Below are 19,572 nucleotides of genomic sequence, written 5' to 3'. Positions count from 1 at the left end.
ACCGGTCACAGGCCGGTCAAGGCCGATTGGTGTGCGTCAATCGGGCGGCGCCGCACGCCTACCCACGCTGCATTAAATGCGGTGAGGGACGGTTGGGGCGCCGCTCATTTAAGACGCTGGGCAGCACCTCCTGCTCTGCTCACTCGGCCGCTGCGTGGCAGCCGGGTGAGGGCCTCGGGGTGGTGTGCTCCAAGGGCCCGAGGAGTGTGACGAGGCACCCCGAGGCCCCCTAGCCACTTCATAACCGCCCGACTTTCCCCGGGGTGGGGTGGGAGGCAGCCCGCGCGGCCACGTGGCCAGGTGGAAAGATTATTTCCCTCTACTGTGCGGACCCCCGGGCCCATATCACCGACAGAGCTGATTTACAAGAGGCTCTATTGTATCTTTTATACATTAGAAATAGATAGAGGGTTAGGGGAAGCTCTGGACGAGTGCCCAGAAGTTTGGCACTCATCCGACTTCCACCTCGACGAGTGTAGCTTTCTAGGAGGACTTCCGGAGGAGTACCGGAGCTGTCGGTACACTCTGCTCTGGGTTCGGAGAACTTCTTCTATAAAGTAAGCATTCGGGATCCTTTCTTTTGTTATTACTTAGTCTAAGTAAGATAGATTTCTATCTTTGTGGGTTCATTTTTAGTATTCATACTAAGTTCTCTAGTACTAGGACTCCGGATAAAGAAGGAAGTTCCTACGCAATTATTAGAGTAGTAATTAATAACTTAGACGTGGTGTCCAGGTTAGAGATTACCTTTGTTTGTTGTGTATCCCACATATTTGTCAGAGGTAGACTGCAGGTGGTGACAGTCCTAAATCCTATCCTAGTAATCCTCCATGTTCGGGTACATTATAGAGTTATAGCCAGAACCACGCTGACAGACCAGCAAGGGTCGGTGCCTGAAGCAACAGATAGGAAATTACCTTTGCTTGGCGTAGATAAATAAAACACATAGAAAGTCCTCTCTAGCCTAGCTAACCTATCTATAGTTGTTGTCCTTGGATAGTCTTAGCCTTAGGTATAGTACACACGTTCCCTGAGTTCGATATCCTTTTGGGGTCACTCGAAGGTGAAGTGCTACAACGGTATTCCTTGCGCTTGCGGATTTATCTGTGGTCGTAAGAAATACCAGCAGCATGACTACAGAAGTAATGATTCCTAAAAAAATATCTATGCGACACTAACTATTTAGAGAATTAGATTTTATTTTTAAAATTTCTGATTCCTATATGTTTTGTGGGAAGTATTAACTTTTTTAAGGTGATGTTCAGTATCTAACTTGCTGATTGCTATAGTATTAGATTTTATTTTTAAACTTCTGATTGTTGATTGCTATTGGATTCAATTATGATGGTATTGGACTAATTTTGTATGAACTCATTTGAACAGTATCGGCATGGCTAGAGAACTCCACTGATCCTATCGAGGGAGTTATTAGGAAGGATGAGACATATTGGACAAGGTGGCCAAGGTGTATAATCAGACAATGCCTCCTAACATACAAAGGGATGCCAGTTGTCTCAAGTTACACTGGCACAAGACATCATGGAAGGTTGCCTTGTTCAATAGATGCTATGTTCAGCTCCGAGAGGCACCTGTGCGTGGTAGAAACGATGAGCAGTTCATGCAGGAAGCCTTGGCACTCTACACCAGGACAAATAGGAAACATTTCAAGTTTATGCACTAGTGGAAGGTTGTATCTGATTCTCCAAGTAGAATGTGTATGCCAAGATATATGGTAATGGTGTTAGGAAGTTCAGTCCAAATCAGAACATTAATTCTCCACCGGCAGCCCAACCGAGGTATATGGGGTTAAGAGGACGAAGAAAGCAAAGGGAACATCCCAGAAGTGGTGAGAGCAAGTGTGGATATCAGTCAACATCTCAAGACCTAGTTGAGTCTAATGCTTCACAAAAAGAGGCGGTAGAATCTTCACGAGGTAAAACCTAGTTGAGTCTAATGCTTCATAACAAGAGGAGGTAGAGGCTATAAAGGAATATCAGCAAAAAAAGCTTTCTGATCAACGTGTTGAAGCGGCTAACCTCACCCTCTTAGCTATACAAGAGAAGCACAAGTGCAAGCTGATTGACCAGAAGAGCTAAGTTTATGGAGATGTTTACCCAACTCTTGCAAGTGGACACATCTCAGATGGAGGAATGGACCAAGAATACTCATATGAAGGCTGACCAGATTTTGGGGAAGGGGATAGTGCACAAGATTCCTAAGCAGAATGGTCTGATAATTCTGTTTATGAACCGAAACCATTTTCTCCTTCTTGATCACATTTTGATGAATATATTTTTTTTGTCTTTCCATGTGCCGGCACATAAGCACTTATTTGTTTTTGGTGGACATTGTAAAGAATGATACCTATCTATTTATTGGTGCAACAATAGCTAATATATATAATATGGACGGCTTTTTTTGTTGGGAAAGTGGCTGCAATGGCATAATAGTTGCTTTTTTTTCTAATATGCATATTGGTTAGTGACTAGTTTAGATGGAAAACATGTTGTTTGTGGTTGATGGGGAAACTTCTGGTCATTACCCTACAGGGAAGGCATAGCTAGAATAGATAATGTTGATGCGTTGTTAATAGCCAGTTGCAATTTAGATATTACCCAATATGATATGCATTAGTTAGTAATAGAAAATCGGCGTGCCGTTGGCACACTTGCTAGTTAGCCTATATATACTTATTATTACCCTATAATATTACATGGTAAATTAGTATGCTCACTAATTTATAATTTAAAATATGTATATACTTCTTTTTCTTATTTGAAATTTTAGAGTTTTCATAAAATATTTTAGATAGAAAATTGTGAACCATTATTTTAGTTTTGACAAATAAATGTATGATATTAAGAAAAAACATTTATGGATATATGTATAAATTATTTATTTATTATGTAGAAGTGAAAAAATATTTGTCATAAAAAATATAGAACTTGAAAGTCATATCAAGCAGAAGTATAAAATGTAATGTGCCATATTATACATAAATTTTGATGAAATCCAAATAAGTAAAGTAACTTTTGAGATTAATCAAAATTAATTGGTTCAAATATATTTGTTTGTGGATTTAAATATTTGAAAGACTAATTATTTAGTATATTCAGAGTTTTTTTTAACATATCTTGTGTAACAAAAAACATATTCAATTTTTTTGGCTAGGGAGATATTAATGATCCTATTCTGTTATATAAGAAAGGTTACTTTCTTTCTTTGTTTGTTTTGGATTTTTTTTGCGTAATAATTTTGAGTTACTATATATTATAGAGGAGGCATAGTATATTTAAAGAAGGAAAATAAATGCAAATTCGTTGTTTTAGATTTGTTTTTTGCTTAATAATGTTGGGTTTTTTGCTTACTATATATATTCTAGAGTTATAGGAGTAGTACCGAGTAGGCGTAGTATATTTATAGAAGGCAAAAGAGTAGAAGTTCCTATGATTGGAAAGGGGAGATAGTTTTGGAAGCCTCTGGAATCCATATGTGATATTTTTCTCTAGATTTTTCCTCACATATGATTGTTAGGTGTTTTTTCTCTACTATAAATTTATGATTTTTCTTAGAGGTGCCACGTGGACCAATCAAAAGCTAGCAAAAGAGCTAGCTTTAGATTATTAGATTGCAAGCTTGTCTTATGTGGGACCAATATATGCAGATTCAGACCTTGTATTAATGTGGCAGTGTGAGACCATGTACTATTATTTAGCATATGTCTTATGTCATGTAAAATGTGCCATGTGATTGATGCTTTAGATAATGGACACATGTGACATGTTAAGCCTTGAAGGGTCTGTACTGAACTTTATTTTTTGGCTGCCAACTGCGACGGTACAAAATGCACCTGAACTGATTGATGTTGGTTGTGGTTGCAAAATTGACTCATAATTTGTGAGATTGGCTTGTTCTTTCTACTATGAGTCATGTGAAATTGGCTTATTCATTGTGGTGTTGTTGGATGTGAGATTGGGCTATTCATTGTGATCTGGTTGCATGCTGATATTAGGCTAATCATTGTTTTGTGATTGCAAAATTTTGGCTGCAATGTATGTGATGCCCTAGGTTGCTCTTTGCCCTGCAAGTAATTAACTAAGTGCTCACATGATTCACTTTTTATTTGATTTGTGATTTTTTTTTCAAAATTACCATGAACTTGGATTGCTATTGCCGTGAAGTTGAATTTTTAAGTAGCAGTCATGCCAAGAATAAGTTGAATTGTTTTTGTATGCTTGCAAAGCAACCACCTTTTCAATGGATTGAGAAGAAATATACTAGTACTCCATATGGACCTCCATGCATTGGCTGCACCTGTGATTTGGCCGTGTCAAATACTAATTAAGCAAATACTTCAAGTACCTGGTACTGGGTGACAACCTTAATTTTAGTAGGGCATGCATGAGTACTAAGGGTGTGTTCAGATGCCCATTTTCCCAACCCCTATCCCTCGTTTTCCGCGCACACGCTTTTCAAACTGTTAAATGGTGCGTTTTTTTGCAAAAAGTTTCTCTACGAAAGTTGCTTAAAAAATTCAAATTAATCTATTTTTGAAAAAAAATAGCTAATGGACCGCTCCGTTTCCCATGTGGGAGGGATTACTTCCTAGCCCTAGTAACCGAACACAGCCTAGGTCACTTAAACTTCAGTAATCTTGCGGTATTGCAACCAAACAGCAGTACTACTACAGCCAGCTGGTCTCAATTTTGGTCACAGCGTGGAATGGGCTTTAATCACACATAATGCTACTGCATAGAATTAATTGATCACAATATGAGCTTCACTTTTTATTTGATTTTGTGATTTTTTTTTTCAATAAAATTTCTTATGCTCTATACGTCCACGATCATGCAGATGATACACTTGTGCTGTAAGTAATTATGTCTTCTCAATCTGATGAGGACGACGAGGTGGAATATGTTGATCCGGCAGAGATCTTCACTATGGATGATTATTTGGCTCGGCAGACAAAATTCAATAATGTTGTATCTCAAGTTGCTTTCAATATGCATAATTTATTTCAACCATCATCCTCGAATGCCCATCGTGCCAGTAGGACATATATAAGGAGAGATCGTGAAGCCCATCATGCCATGACCTGGAATGACTACTTCTCAGATAATCCAATTTTTACCCAACAACAATTCCGAAGACATTATCGCATGAATAAGCCATTGTTTCTTCGAATTGTCAATGCTCTCGGTCAATCGGATGAATACTTCACCCAACGGGTTGATGCCCTGGGTCAGCCTGGACTCTCACCTATTCAGAAGTGCATTGATGTGATGTGGATGTTAGCATACGATTGCTGTGCCGACCAAACCAATGAGTATGTGTGAATTGGTGGCACAACTGCTTACGAATCACTCGCGAGGTTTTGCGAAGGTGTCATTGCAATATTTAGACCTCACTATTTGAGGAAGCCTACGGTTGATGATGTTCAACGCCTCGTACAGATGCATGAAGAACATGGATTCCCAGCAATGTTGGGAAGCATTGATTGTATGCACTGGAGGTGAAAGAATTGCCTGAACGGTTGGAAAGGAATGTACACATGGGGAGACTACGGTGCAACAACAATCATCCTTGAGGCAGTGGCATCCCATGACCGGTGGATCTGGCATTTTTTTTTTGTATGGCAGGTTCCAATAATAATATCAATGTTCTGAACCAATCCCCAATATTCACTGACATACTAATGGGGACATCAACAAGGCTGCGATACACAGTAAATGGAAATCAATATGACTTGTGTTACTATCTAGCCGATGGAATCTATCCAGAGTGGGCGACTATTGTTAAGTCGATCCGACATCCTCAATTGGAGAAGCACAAACTATTTGCTCAACAACAAGAATCAGCAAGGAAGGATGCCGAATGTGCATTTGGTTTACTCAGAGCTCATTTCAAGGTGGTCGCTACTGCTACTCACTTATGGGAGCAATCAGACATATCCAATATAATGACAGCATGTATTATAATGCACAATATGATTGTGGAAGATGAAGGTCATTTGGGCCCGCTAGATGCACATGAGTTTGAGGGTGACTATGAGATTGAGCCACCGGAACATTTGTACAGTACACCGATACCAATGGCTAATCTAGTTCAGCGCGACATAGCTGTCCACAACTGAGACATGCACAACCAACTTAAAAGAGATTTGGTGGAGCATATATGGACAAGGTTCTGTCCATAGTAGACTTCAAAATTCCTTCACTACCAACGAAGGATGTTATCTAAATAGTCACTACAACTTAGACCTAATTAGCAAATGAAAAGTAGTATAGTAGTAATGAATAAGGATCACTATCCATGTATCTTAGAATAGAAGTTGACTTAAAATAATTAGAAGTTCAAATAAGGTTTATTATCCATGTATCTTAGAGTAGATGTGGAGGTAAAATAATCCTAATAAGGATTATTATCCATGTATATTAGAGTAGATGCAGAGGTAAATTAATTAGAACTCCTTCTATTGGGAATGTCCCCAGTTATCTTATGCACGCAATTTGAAGTATTTGTATCTAGGATGAGACATGTTATCCTTGTAAATAGTCGATGCCTTATAAATAAATGAAAATATAGGCATTGCCTTGTAAATAAAATAATATTTTAATTCCCCAAACTTGTTTTCCCACATATTAGTTGCCTATATCTGAAGCTGTCGACAATGACTCATAGTGACCATTTCTGCACATATCCTGCAAATAATGAGCTGCATATAACAAAAGTTTTATCATGCATCTTCTCCTAAACCCAGCAAACATCCTTGATCATATCACACTTTGCATAAACATCAAGAGTTCTAGTCCCAACAGATCTGCTAGAATAATTTTACCAATATGACTTGGTTTGATTCACTGATAACAGCAGCTAATAATAGCCCACAGTTGGCAACTAATTATGTATGACAATTCATCACATACTGTTTGCATCACAACAAAAAATGAGCTTCCAGACTTGACAACTGCATCCTTTTACTAAACAAGCACAAGGTTCCGCTTACATAATTAGAGGTAGTATCATCACCTTGGTCACATGGACAACAAAAACAGACCATTTGAGGCGAGAAACCTACTTGCATGTCATCACATACTTGACCAAAAGAACCAAAAGATGCTATGTTAACATCCACCAGCCATATCAACTTCCCTAACTACATAACAGCTGCCATTCAACCCATTTCAGTAGTCATTACATTACACATCTCCAAGACTAGCTATAGCCTAACTGTACATATTATAGGTCCTTTGCAGCAGGTTCTTTGCACGATGAGGCAGATTGCTCCTCATCATCCTAAATATCCTGCCGAAAAAAATTCCAACAATCAAATGTGAGTTCAAATTGTACATAGTACACTATCAGAATTACAAGAACCAAAAGTTGCTATAACCTAACCATATCTATATATCAGGTTGCTTGAAATCACCAAAATTACAATATTGATCAGAACATTAGATGGTAATGAAAATTCCTAAATACTAAAGCATAGAAAGTTCAATATGCAATTTATTTTTTTCCATACTGTAGAATAATTTGAGGACCTGAGGCTCCAAAACTATGTCGATATGTTCCAAGAATACATCATAGCCCACTAATGAAAACATCAAGGTCTACAAGTTGTTTGTACCATTCTACATCAAGCAGAAATTTTAAGAGTTATAAAATTGATGTCTCAATGACTAAAATTCAGACTATCAATCTTGTTACAGCTAAAGACATGATGAGGGTTTAACTCACAGAACACCGCTGACTTGGATAGAGAAATTAATTGAGTCAAAATAAGTTTCGTTCCCCCAATTCAAGATTAGGCTAACCCAATGAAAAAGTGAAACAAAACAAACCCACAAGCCAAATTTTCTAAGTTAGATATCCTCTTTATATGTAATGTTATTATGTTAACATAGTCAACTTAGCACTATACCAAACAAAATATCAGGATAGCATGCCGGCTTGCAGTGATCAACATACGACCAATTTGAGCACACATATGTGCATATGAGTGTTCAAATTGCATGCATCAAACTTAATGGCATAACTCCTACATTGCTAGTACACCAATTTTTTTTCCCCAAATCCCCAAACCTGCTCAGTACATTTTACACTGATTTTAGGATAGAACTTGTCATACCACTCCACAGGCACATCAAAGAATCACAATATTGCAAGGCATCTCATGAATAAATACCGGAATTTTTAGATCAAGAAGGATTCGATCTACGAGCAAACCCTAGGTTCAGTGCTACACGAATTCGTTACCTTAGATCTTCACTGTGGGTGGTTCGGCTGGAGCAGCCGGCGGTGGGATTGGAGCACTTGGCGGTGGAGTTGGTGAAGCCAGCAGCGGTGCCCTAGGTGGAGAAGGAGTACCCTCCACCAAGACCATGTGTCCCCTTCATTTGGTCCACATCTCAATGGAGGAGTCCGAGCTCTCCTCTGCCAGATCGACGCCTCGAACTTGTGCCCGCCTCGCTTGCGTCACTGCTGATATGGTTGCCCATGGCAATGGGCTAGGGCAAGGGTACTAAAAGCCACTGCGGAACTTCATCCTCGCCGTCACACGGAGGAGAGCGGGCGGAGGATGGCAAGAAGAAGAGACACGAGAGGAGGGATGGAGGCGAGGCGGCACCCGATGGAGGAGTGTGGAGCAGATGAGTCGCGGGCTCGCATCCAGGTGAGGGGCGGGGGGTACAATTGAAATTTCACGCAGACCTGCATCCATTTGGCCATTTGTGCAACGTGGGCTGTGCCATGCCCACTTTGGCCGAGTAGCCTCCATCTGTGTCTTCAGACTTTGCAAGTGTGAATTTAAGTCACATGCATTGTGGATCAAGTGTCTTTTGGTATTCCTTTGCCCAGTGGGTAGCCCAGGCGCAGCAATTTCCAAGACGCACTGTGAGTGCCCTTGCTACCAGAGAGGGAGATTCGACAAAGGTATGTATCTGGGAATCGAAGAATAGGAAGGCTAGAGCCTGGAGGGGACAAGAGTGCGCGACGTTGTACAGCAGAGAGGAGACGAGCTGGATTTGTTTTGGAAATCGCAAAGGATACGATGGAAACGAGGTACGAAGGAATCGAGGCGGCGTTGAAATGTATCCAAATCAGAATCAGGTAAGCTCTTTAGTTAAGAATCTATTAAAACTAATCTGGAAGAATAGTTTCGTTTCTCCCAGGGTGAAAACTTTTGGCTGGCGCCTGCTCAGGAATGCTCTTCCACTGCTGAGAGAATTCACCATAGAATCAAAACTATCAGTCCAAATTGCTTAACTTGTGGTCAGAGGGAGGATGACATGCATCTTTTTTTTCGCTGTAATTTTAGTCGTTTATGTTGGTTTATCTCTGATTTTAATTTTAAATTTGATAATCTTACCCATTTGCAAACTGTTCAGGATTTTATTGCTTATCTTTTAGCTAATGGTGCTGGGATGCACAATCTTTTAATCATGCTTTGGCAGATTTGGAAGGCAAGGAACGATGTAAATTTCAAAAACAAGAAATGGGAGCCTCAACAAGTTCGTAAGAGCAATGCCAGGATACTGATCAAGAAATACAGATGCATAATTACAAAAACAACATTTCTAAAATTCCTGTACGTACAACAATCTATGTGGATGCTTTGTGGAAGGAGGGTCAAACAGGAATTGGAATCTTCATTCACAGCCCAGGGACACATAATGCTATAGTGATAAAAGCCCAACATATGAGAGCTAGCACTCCTTTGCTAGCTGAAATTGAAGGTCTTTGTTTAGCTATGCAGGCTTCTTGTCAACTTCAACTTTAGCAACCAATCTTTCTTTCAGACAACTCTTTGGTGGTGTAGGTGTTGAACAAGGAGGGCTACATGAAAGATCCAGGACACTGGTCTTTAAGACCTATATTGTCAAAGATAAAGAATATTTTGCAGGGAAGACAATTTCTAATCAAATGGATTCCTAGAGATCTCAATAAGGTGGCGGATGGTCTAGCGAAATCCGCAAGACAAGCTCAAATCACTAGTCAGATGGCCTTTGATTGTTCCAACATCTCCCATATGTCAAAGAAATGTTTGTGCTGTTAAAAGAGGCCTTCTAAATACTCCCAAGGGAGTTGTAACCATAACTCATGCCATTTGTTTCTAACTCTTTTTTTTATTAATAAATTCCTTATGGAATTGCTAGATTTATGTCGCCATAATTTTTGGCTAATTACGGTCAGATCAGTCGACGCTGAGATTTGGTGCTGTCACACGCCCATGAGAACGTTTCCAGTGTTGCCTGTTCGATTTCTGATCAAATCCTGTGGCTACTCTGTCTTTCTCCGTGTATTTTTTTTCTTTGGTCAATACTAAGAGTACGGACAAATCATAAAGTCATGGCTGTAACGTATTTACATCACGATTTAAACTGGCTGTGTTTAGTTTGTGTAACAAAACTTTTTTTTTAAGTATATGGACACATATTCGAAGAATTAAACGTAGATTAATAACAAAACAAATTACAGATTCCGCATGTAAACTGCGAGACAAATCTATTAAACCTAATTAATCCGTCATTAGCAAATGTTTACTGTAGCACCACATTGTCAAATCATGGCGTAATTAGGCTCAAAAGATTCATCTCGCGATTTACATGCAAGTGCAATTAGTTTTTTTTCATCCACATTTATTGCTTCATGCATGTGTCCACATTTGATGTGACGAAAAAGTTAGAAGTTTGAAGAAAATATTTTGAATCTAAACACGGCCTAGAGTTCCATGTTAGTTACATGTGACTTGCATAGATACACTGCAATTACATATGTAATTTAGAGACTTACAGAAAGGGATCCTCTGACTTAACTACTGTGCAGTTGAGTCACTGACATGTGGGACATAGCAAAGTGGGACCCACATGTCAGTGACTCAACTGCATATGCAGTTAAGTCAGAGAATCTGCTTCCGAGACTTACATATATAATTTTGGGATTTACATTGTAAATACACTAAAATTACATATGTAATTTTAGAAACTTACAATGTAAATACATACAGACTATTTTTTAAGTAAAAATATATGGCGCTATAAATATATCTACTCCTATAAATAAAGTGCATGAGTTCTAAAAAAAAAGAGGCGGCATTGATGCTTCGTCAGCCGCGGCCTGAAATTGCTAGTTGGCGATCAGTCGCGCGCCCTCCTCCCCGCGCGACTGGACACATGTCGCGCGCGGAGAGGGGGCGGCGGACGCGCCGTGAGCCCACGAGAGTCGCGCGGAGAGGGGGCGGCGGACGCGCCGCGAGCCCACGAGAGTTTTCCTTTTTTTTTTTCCCCTTTTTTTCGTTCTCCGATTTTTTTTCTCCGGTTTTTTCGAATCTGTCCGGTTTGTTTTTTTTGTTTATCTTTTGTTTGGTTCTTTTTTCGGTTTTTTTAAAGATGTATAAATACAAAATTTGTATTCGTATGTATAAAGGTTTGTATTCGTACGTACAGAAAGTTTATATACGTGTATACAAACTTTCTATACGCGTATACAAACTTTCTATACGCATATGCAAACTTTTTTATACATGTATACAAACTTCCTATACGCGTATACAAACTTTTTATATGTGTATATATTTTTATACATTATTATTATTATTATTATATATATATATATATATATATATATATATAATATATGGGGCACCATGGTGTATGGGCTCTAATTCTAATCACGTTAGATTTGATCCTGATCAAATCGGATCAAATCGGTTGATGTGGGTATGATATTAACGGGTCTGCCCATTAGTAGTTTCTGATATATGGAATCATATATACTTAGATGAAAAGGTACCGGATTCATAGGCGTAATTAATTATGGATGGTAATGATGTTTAATCACATACACACGATTGAGTATATGTCATTTATTTCCGTATATAGTGTGAAAAGGTTATAAATGAAACCTTTTTGTATAGTATTTTTTTTAATGAAAGGAAGGTAAATATACTCAGGCAATTCGTGTGAACGTATCTGAAATAATAATTTTCTTCGTGACTTTGGGTATGTCGTGTCACACGACATACGTACGGATGTATTCCAGAGTATAATCGTGTCAACATATCTAAAACAAATCGTTTGTGTTTGGTGAATAAATTAATTTTACGTGACATATATTCCAGGAATCATGTACCAATATTTTAGGTACACCCATGTGTTTTCCAAAAAAAAAATGTTTGTTAAAATTCTATACCGTACATCATTTCTTTTGCTATATATGCACATCGAGTATGTGGGACCATCTCCATAATATTATATTGGTACAGAGTATGTGTGACGCACCATGACTCTTATTATTGGGTATATAACCCATTTAAAGACTTGTGTATATATACTTCTCATCAGGGTATATACCCAAATATTTTCTATATATCCAATTTTACGTGTATGTATCCAAATATTGAACATATACCCAAATATTGGGTATGAGAACACAGAAATAAATACCGTAGCATGAAAAATAATTTTGGAAGTGCATTAGATCCTAGCGGACCTAACAAAATTCGAACCAAAATTTGAAACAGTACATATACCCAAATATTGGATTTGGGAAAAAAAATCCTTATCCATGAACAAAACCAACGACGTATTGGGCCGACGAACGAGCTTGCGGACGAAAGGCGCGGACAACCAGTGGCTGCAGCAAAGCTCGCAGACAACCAGCGGTGGCAACGAAGAAGCTCACGGATGTCTGGCAGCGTAACAGCTTGACGACGAAGATTGTGGAGGCCTGGTTGGGAAGAAGAAGCTCGCGGACGACGATCAGCAGCCTGCGACGAAGAAGCTATTGCATATCCGGTGGTGCAATAGCTTCGCGACGAATGTTGCCGAGGACTAGTTGCGACGACGAAGGTCACGGACGAACGTCGTCAGCAACGATGCTCGTGGACAACCAACGGTTGCATCGAAGAAGATTGTCGACGTCCGGCGGTGTAACAGTGTGGAGAGATGAAATTGGAGTGTGTAAAAGATGGAATGGCATCGCTGCCCGTATATATATATACACTAGAAATAGGAAAGTATTAATAGTATGAATGGAAATAAAGCAATTACATCGAAATTAGTGGGTTTGATTATGTACATATAATTTGGAAATAAATTGTGTTCATGCAATCACGATCATATTCATTTGGAAAGTTGATGCATGCAAGCTTATATGGAAACAGCTAGCTAGCTGGGCGCAAATCATGCACGTATACATTTGGAAATTATATGCATGCAAGCTTATATGGAGCTTATATGGAAACAGCTAGCTGTGCGCGAAACATGCACGTATAGTACAAATGGAAAGCTGGATCTTGCATCTCTAATCGGGTTAATCGGGTTTAACCCGTTAATATATCTAATATGCTGTTTTGAGTAGCACGGATCTTAAAGCAGATAAATGGTGGATACAATTGGAGCCCATACTCCATGGAGCACCACATAATTTACCTATATATATATATATATATATATATATATATATATATATATATATATATATATATATATATACACTAGTAATTGTGCACGTGCAATACACGTTCCCCACATTATGTAACATTAAACATATAAATACACTTAAACTTTGACGTGTTTTCTCCAATATGACACCAAAAATGTAGTTTAAGAATTATATCTATTATGTAATATAGCATAACTTAATAACTCCCTTTTAAACACATGGTAAAAAAAATGGAGAGCAGCAAGTGAGGATAAAATCATTCAGATAGTAAATTAATATTGACCAGCAGCCGTCAACTGGAAGTATTTAAGCCATTAAAAACCCTTTGGCAGCCATCAGAAAATGGGGAACAATTATCCCTAATCAATTTGTGCCATTATTATACCTCAGTTGAGTTCACCTAATTTAGTTATGCCCAAATATATGGCCATACACCTGCATAATCCAAGTAAAGAAGTCATAGCTGCACATATGGACACACCCTTTTTGTTATGCACAAAATCCAAGTAAAGAAGTCATAGCTGCACATATGGACACACCCTTTTTGTTATGCACAAGGAATAGTATATGAAATAAAAAAAAACTTAAAATGAAGGGAATATTCATCATGCCACACTCTATGACTGTGACCTTGGCTCCTCCGCCACTCAGTTGAACTATTAATAGAATCAACAGGTAACCACTAATCAACCAGTCGTAAATAAAAGAATAAAATTTCTTCGACCGCCTCGTAGGGCTTGTTCAAAGCCAAAGGCAATCTGATGAACGACCTATTCTTCTTCATTATGTTCACTCCATCTCTAGTATATTCGTTTACAGCTTCTAAGCTTGTAGCACAGTTAATTCTGGCCTTTTTTTTTTTTGCATGCCTACACACCAACCTGTAAAACAGAAGATAAAAAGGAACTTTTAGCAGCACACCGGCCTAGAACCTAGAACAATGAAAACGGATACCCCAATATGTACTCAGTAAATTTGGAAATAATATAGGCTATAGGCAAATTTGGTGTGTATGGACAACTACAATATATTATGACGATGCATAGTTTAAAATGATTCCAACAATCACTTGTAAGCTGCTAGTAAAATCATGCTCGAACCATCTAATTAATATGCTTAAAACTCAAAGTTACTCTGCAGAGCAATAAATTAACGATGCATCGCAACAATTTAATGCAATTTATATCACACTTGGTATACCACCTCTATTAATTATTTTTGTTAACTCATCACAAAACCTATAATGTTTGGGTTTCTTTCCTTCACATATTTACATAATTTGTACAGAAGAGAAGAAGCACACTCAGGTTGTTCATCAGGAATACTATATTAAACATGGAATGGCTAAGCAAGCCATCATTTCAAAAAGGTACAAATCAAATATAAAAGTATATCATTGTGGCCTGAAACCAGACGCCTTCTATATATTATAAGTATGACAAATTAGCATACAACAGCACCTCATCTCTTAACTTTGTCCATGCCTCCTAGCCCTAGCATGAATGAACTGATCCTTCATGGAGATATCACTAAAGCAAAATTTAGATTTTTTTTTTTTGGTCTGATAAGACAGATGATGCCATCTTGCACACCTAGGATTTTCTTCCTCATTTTGCACAAGGCATTGCAATTCATAAATGCACAAAATTTAGGTTAACTACCACTACTTAATTTACCAGGCCATTGCATCTGATATTTTCACTTAACACTTAAAACTCACAGAATGCTCTACAGTGATTTTGATTTTTACATGCATAGTGCGTAATACATGAAATTGTTTATTTTTTAAAAAAAATCGCATTGATAATCAGAGTATTGTAGAAGCTTTTCTAAAGAATAACATTTATGACCATGTTCGACCTACTGCTTGCCCCTGGTCTGGTTAAGTAGCTATGAGCTAACTGATTCCAATGCAAATATGATGTTTGCACGCATTAGAATGTTAGATATGCATACTGAGTTACTGACTATTGTGTATTGTCAGTTCGGACCAGTTTAATTACCAGTCCATGAGTCAAAATATGTACTCCTACCAAAAGAATAGCTGTAGTATATCCTGAATATCAGCATGAGTACCACGGTAGTTATGCACAAGGTTAGATAAACCGGCGTTAAGGGATCTTGAAAGACAATTAGCATAGTAAGGTATGCCAAGTAAATAAAACACAGAGAATGAACAAACACTACGTTGATCAGTGAGCAGTGCTGTTAAAAGGTAATTAACCTAAAATAGGAAAAAATATGGTTTAGTCGAACCCTTCAAAATTTTTGACAATAATATTTAGGTTCACAGCTTAGGTTATCTTGGAGTTTTGCCTGAAGGAAACAAAACTCATGCAGAAAATTATACCTTTTTTATAAGGATTAATATGCGGGATAAAAACACTAAATGTTTTATTCATATGCAAAATCTAAATCAAGGAGAAATTTTATTCATCTAATGAAATTTATTATTATGATGATACTAAATCAAGTTACAACATATATATATACACACAGAATTTATGGTTGAATCTTATGATACCCATTTTGCTGAGCAGTTCATGATCAGCAAAAGGTTTCTTCGAGCAAAGTCTTGTTCTGGATTAGTTCTAAAAAGGCAGCAAGCTTCAGTGCTACGAAATGTATAGCTAAATAGATCTAGAACCAACATACCGCTATGAAATTGATCAATCGCAACATACCCACACAAGATCACTGAATGATTTCCAGACCTGGAATAGAAGAAGCACAGTAGGTAGGAGAATAAGTGTGACTAAGAATTACAGAGGCTGGGGAGATACAGTGCGGAAACATGTCTCCTAATTGCAAATGTCTGCCAAATTCCATTGAACCACATAAATAACCAATTTAAAAGCAATCTGGAAAATACAGCAAAGCATAAAAATTGGAAATTAAATAAAGAGCTGAACTGGTGGGTGTCTATTATCACTATGATCATCATGAATTTTTGGAGTTCCAAAGAACAAATTAATTGTATCAATAGTTGTTATAGAACTTTAGTGATGCTATGATCATTATGATTCCTGATGTTTCTAGGAAAATGAAAACAATAAACTGATCCAGATATACTTACCAAATATTAGTATTCCCGTAGAAGAATAAATAGATGTTGTGGTATATCCTGCAATGATAGAACACATTGAACAATTTATCAAACCTAGGAAGCCCACATCAGAGAGAGAGAGAGCAGACTAATATGCTTTTTAGTGGATGTAAATTCACGCAACAGAAGTTTAACACCAATATATTTTCCAACCGCCAGCTAACCACCAGCCTCCCTTGCCAGGTCGTAGATGCATCTCAAGCCCCGACCTCCTGAGCCGCTCTCCTTATGAGCACATCGCATGAGGCCGGCCGTGAGCTCCCTGCCGATCTAGGGGTTTGGATCTGAGCAATTTTTCCTCTTATTAACCCTTTTGGAAATGGGATATGATTTCCGTGAAGAAAAGAGGAGGAAGAAGCCCTCCACAACCTTGCAGCGCTTGGACTGGAGGTCCCTTGCGTGACGGTGCCGGCGACGGGGAAACCCCTTGCTGCTTACCCTTTGTCGCGACAGAGGGAGGTCGCGGAGTGCGCAGCATGGGTGGCAGCGGGCCAATGGCGCATGGGAGCGCACGGTGACCGTGGTGGTTGCCGGGAAGCGGGGAGGCCCGGCGGTGTTGGGCGGGATGGCTAGAAGGCGCGGTACCACGCGAGGAGGCGGCGCCAGCCGACAGCGCCCTCGGCTCTACGGCGCGCACGCAAGGAGGAAGCTGTGGCGGGGTATGGCAAGGGCGCCGGCTGATGGCGACCTAGGTCTGATGGGTGCGCGCGAGGAAGCGAGGAGGCGGCGGGGATTAGCGGGGCGGATTCATCGCGGCGAAGTCATCGCTTGGGGGCGGAATCGGTGGAATCGCAAATGAATAGCGTACAACAAGGGGATAGCGGATGGATAAGATTAGATGAGATGGTGGATGGATGGATGAGATGAGAGTAGAGATGGCAATGGGGACTCGATCACCGATTCTCCGCGGTGATTTCACACATTAGGGGATGGGGATGGTTGATATCTACCACCCATGGTGAATCTAATGGTCCAGAACCTATCACCATCGGGGATGGCGAGGGCGGGGACGGTGCTCCATTCACCGTCCCCGTCCCCCGCGGTGACCCGCATTCACTGTAGCTAGGGAGCTATTTTAGACTTTATAGTCGTTTTGGCCCATAAAATTGAAGCCCAACAACAAGTATATATATATAGTTTTTAACCCTAGTCAGCCCTTCCATTCCCCAATCCCCACTCCACCACACAGCACACACCATTAGAGTCCTCCACTCCACAGCGTCGCCGCTGACGCTGCCGCTGCTCCAAACGCGCGCGCCGCGCGCCACCGCGTCCCCTTGCGCGGGCGGGGTCCCGACGCCTTCGGCCGACGTCGTGCCGCCGGTCGCCTCCAACCATCGATGAGTGCGCCATCTCCAGCCCTTGTCACATCGCTAGCCGCCTTCAGCCATCGTCACGCCGCTGGCCACCTCCAGTCGTCGACCCGTTGTCGCGTGGCTTGCTGCCTCCAACCGTCGTCATGCCGCCCGCCGCCTCTAGCCATTGATGAGCACGCTGCCTCTAGCCTTCTTCATGCTGCCGCCTGCCTCTAGCCACGAAGCTAGGTCAGCACAATGCTACCCAAATGAAGCAAAGATAAATGATCCTATGATTTGTTGATTTGTTGAGTGAAATATTTTGGATATATATTGATATGATGTAATGGTGATTTGTGATACTGTGGCCTACAGTTGTTGAGTGGATTATTTTGAAAAATATTGATGAGATGTACTCTTGATTTGGAGATGGATTTGTTGTTTAAGTGGGGATGGGATAACCGCGGGGATAAATTCACCGCACGGGGATTGGAGATGGGTAAAATGTAGCCCCGTTGTTGTTGACGGTGACGGGGATGGTGAAATTTTATCACCGTGGAGACGGGGACGCAGACGTAACCCCCGACGGTGAATTCCCCGTTGCCATCTCTAGATGAGAGGGGTTGATTTGGCCAGTAAAATTAGAGGGCACAACTCCTCCTTTTTATATTAGTATAGATATAGATATATACACACACATGTATATATAGTATATACATATGAGAGAGGGGGGGGCGAACTGACCGCGCACGCGGCTGATCACGTATCAGTGCCCTCCGCCTGGCCGGCCAGGAACATGGGAAATTTAACTATTTGCCACTTTTACGTTTGGCAATTAGTCAAATACCTTTTTAGGTTTGCACTTAACAATTTGCCATGGGAGAGAGAAAGCTTTTGTAATTTTTTGCCGCTTTGTGCACTGTGGAGCGCCACCTGTGCATGCCAGCATGGAACTGACGCAAAAAATAACTAATCTACCCCTGCTAGCAATTGGTACTGTCCTGAGTTGATAAGCTTGAACACATTGAATCTTAGTCATAATTTTAACTGGAGAGATAACAAGAGAAATCGGCAACATGTCCAATCTATCCTTTTTAAATTTGCAAGACAACAAGATCAATGGCACCATTCCGGTTACATCAGTTCATCAACTTGTTTAATCGAGCTAAGTTTGGGTGGCACCATCCCAACAATGCCAGCCAAATTAAATACCATTTTTAATCTTAGGCCCATTTTTTTTTCAACTACAAATTACAACTTCCTCGGTTTCCATTATCACGTTTTTCAAACGGTTAAATAGTGTGTTTTTATAAAAAAAGTTATGTAAAAGTTGTTTAAAAATTCAAATGAATCCAATTTTCAATTTTGTAACAATTAATACTTAATTAATCATGTGCTAATGAGCTTTCTCGTTATATGTGCGCTGGAAATTTCTCTCTCAACTGAGAGATCGAACAGGTCCTTTGATGTGTCCAAGACCCGGCCATTTTTTGTTGGAGAAATACAAGTGGCCGTGCAGGAGCAATTCAAAGAATATATATATATATAGGTTCGGTTCTTGAACCGAACAGGCTAATTAACCAACTATCATTAATAGGGTCATTAGCGGCTGGATTACCCAAGTAATTAGTACATTTTACTATTTTTATTAGTTGAGTCCGAACAGACTTCATGTGGGCCTGCGTGCTCCTTTTATTAAGGGCTGATCTGCCCTGTAACAGG

At 39.7% G+C, this 19,572-nt stretch overlaps 1 long non-coding RNA gene and 1 pseudogene across 2 annotated transcripts; one reads left to right on the top strand and one right to left on the bottom strand.

Moving 5' to 3' along the window:
• Nucleotides 1–9,093: 9,093 nt before the first annotated feature.
• Nucleotides 9,094–10,121, top strand: LOC127766094 (uncharacterized; annotated as a pseudogene).
• A 3,835-nt stretch (nucleotides 10,122–13,956) lies between these two features.
• Nucleotides 13,957–17,353, bottom strand: LOC127765651 (uncharacterized). Of its 2 annotated transcripts, XR_008016140.1 has the most exons (5): nucleotides 16,925–17,353; nucleotides 16,680–16,839; nucleotides 16,526–16,573; nucleotides 16,105–16,163; nucleotides 13,957–14,330 (listed from the first exon to the last, which is right to left on the bottom strand). It is a non-coding gene; the product is annotated as an uncharacterized LOC127765651 (long non-coding RNA). The 2 variants fall into 2 exon arrangements; XR_008016139.1 differs by having other exon boundaries at nucleotides 16,526–16,839.
• Nucleotides 17,354–19,572: the final 2,219 nt, after the last annotated feature.

This window comes from Oryza glaberrima, chromosome 3 (genome assembly GCF_000147395.1).
Source record: "Oryza glaberrima chromosome 3, OglaRS2, whole genome shotgun sequence".
NCBI classification, from domain to species: domain Eukaryota; kingdom Viridiplantae; phylum Streptophyta; class Magnoliopsida; order Poales; family Poaceae; genus Oryza; species Oryza glaberrima.
This window is presented reverse-complemented; position numbering and strand designations above follow the sequence as displayed.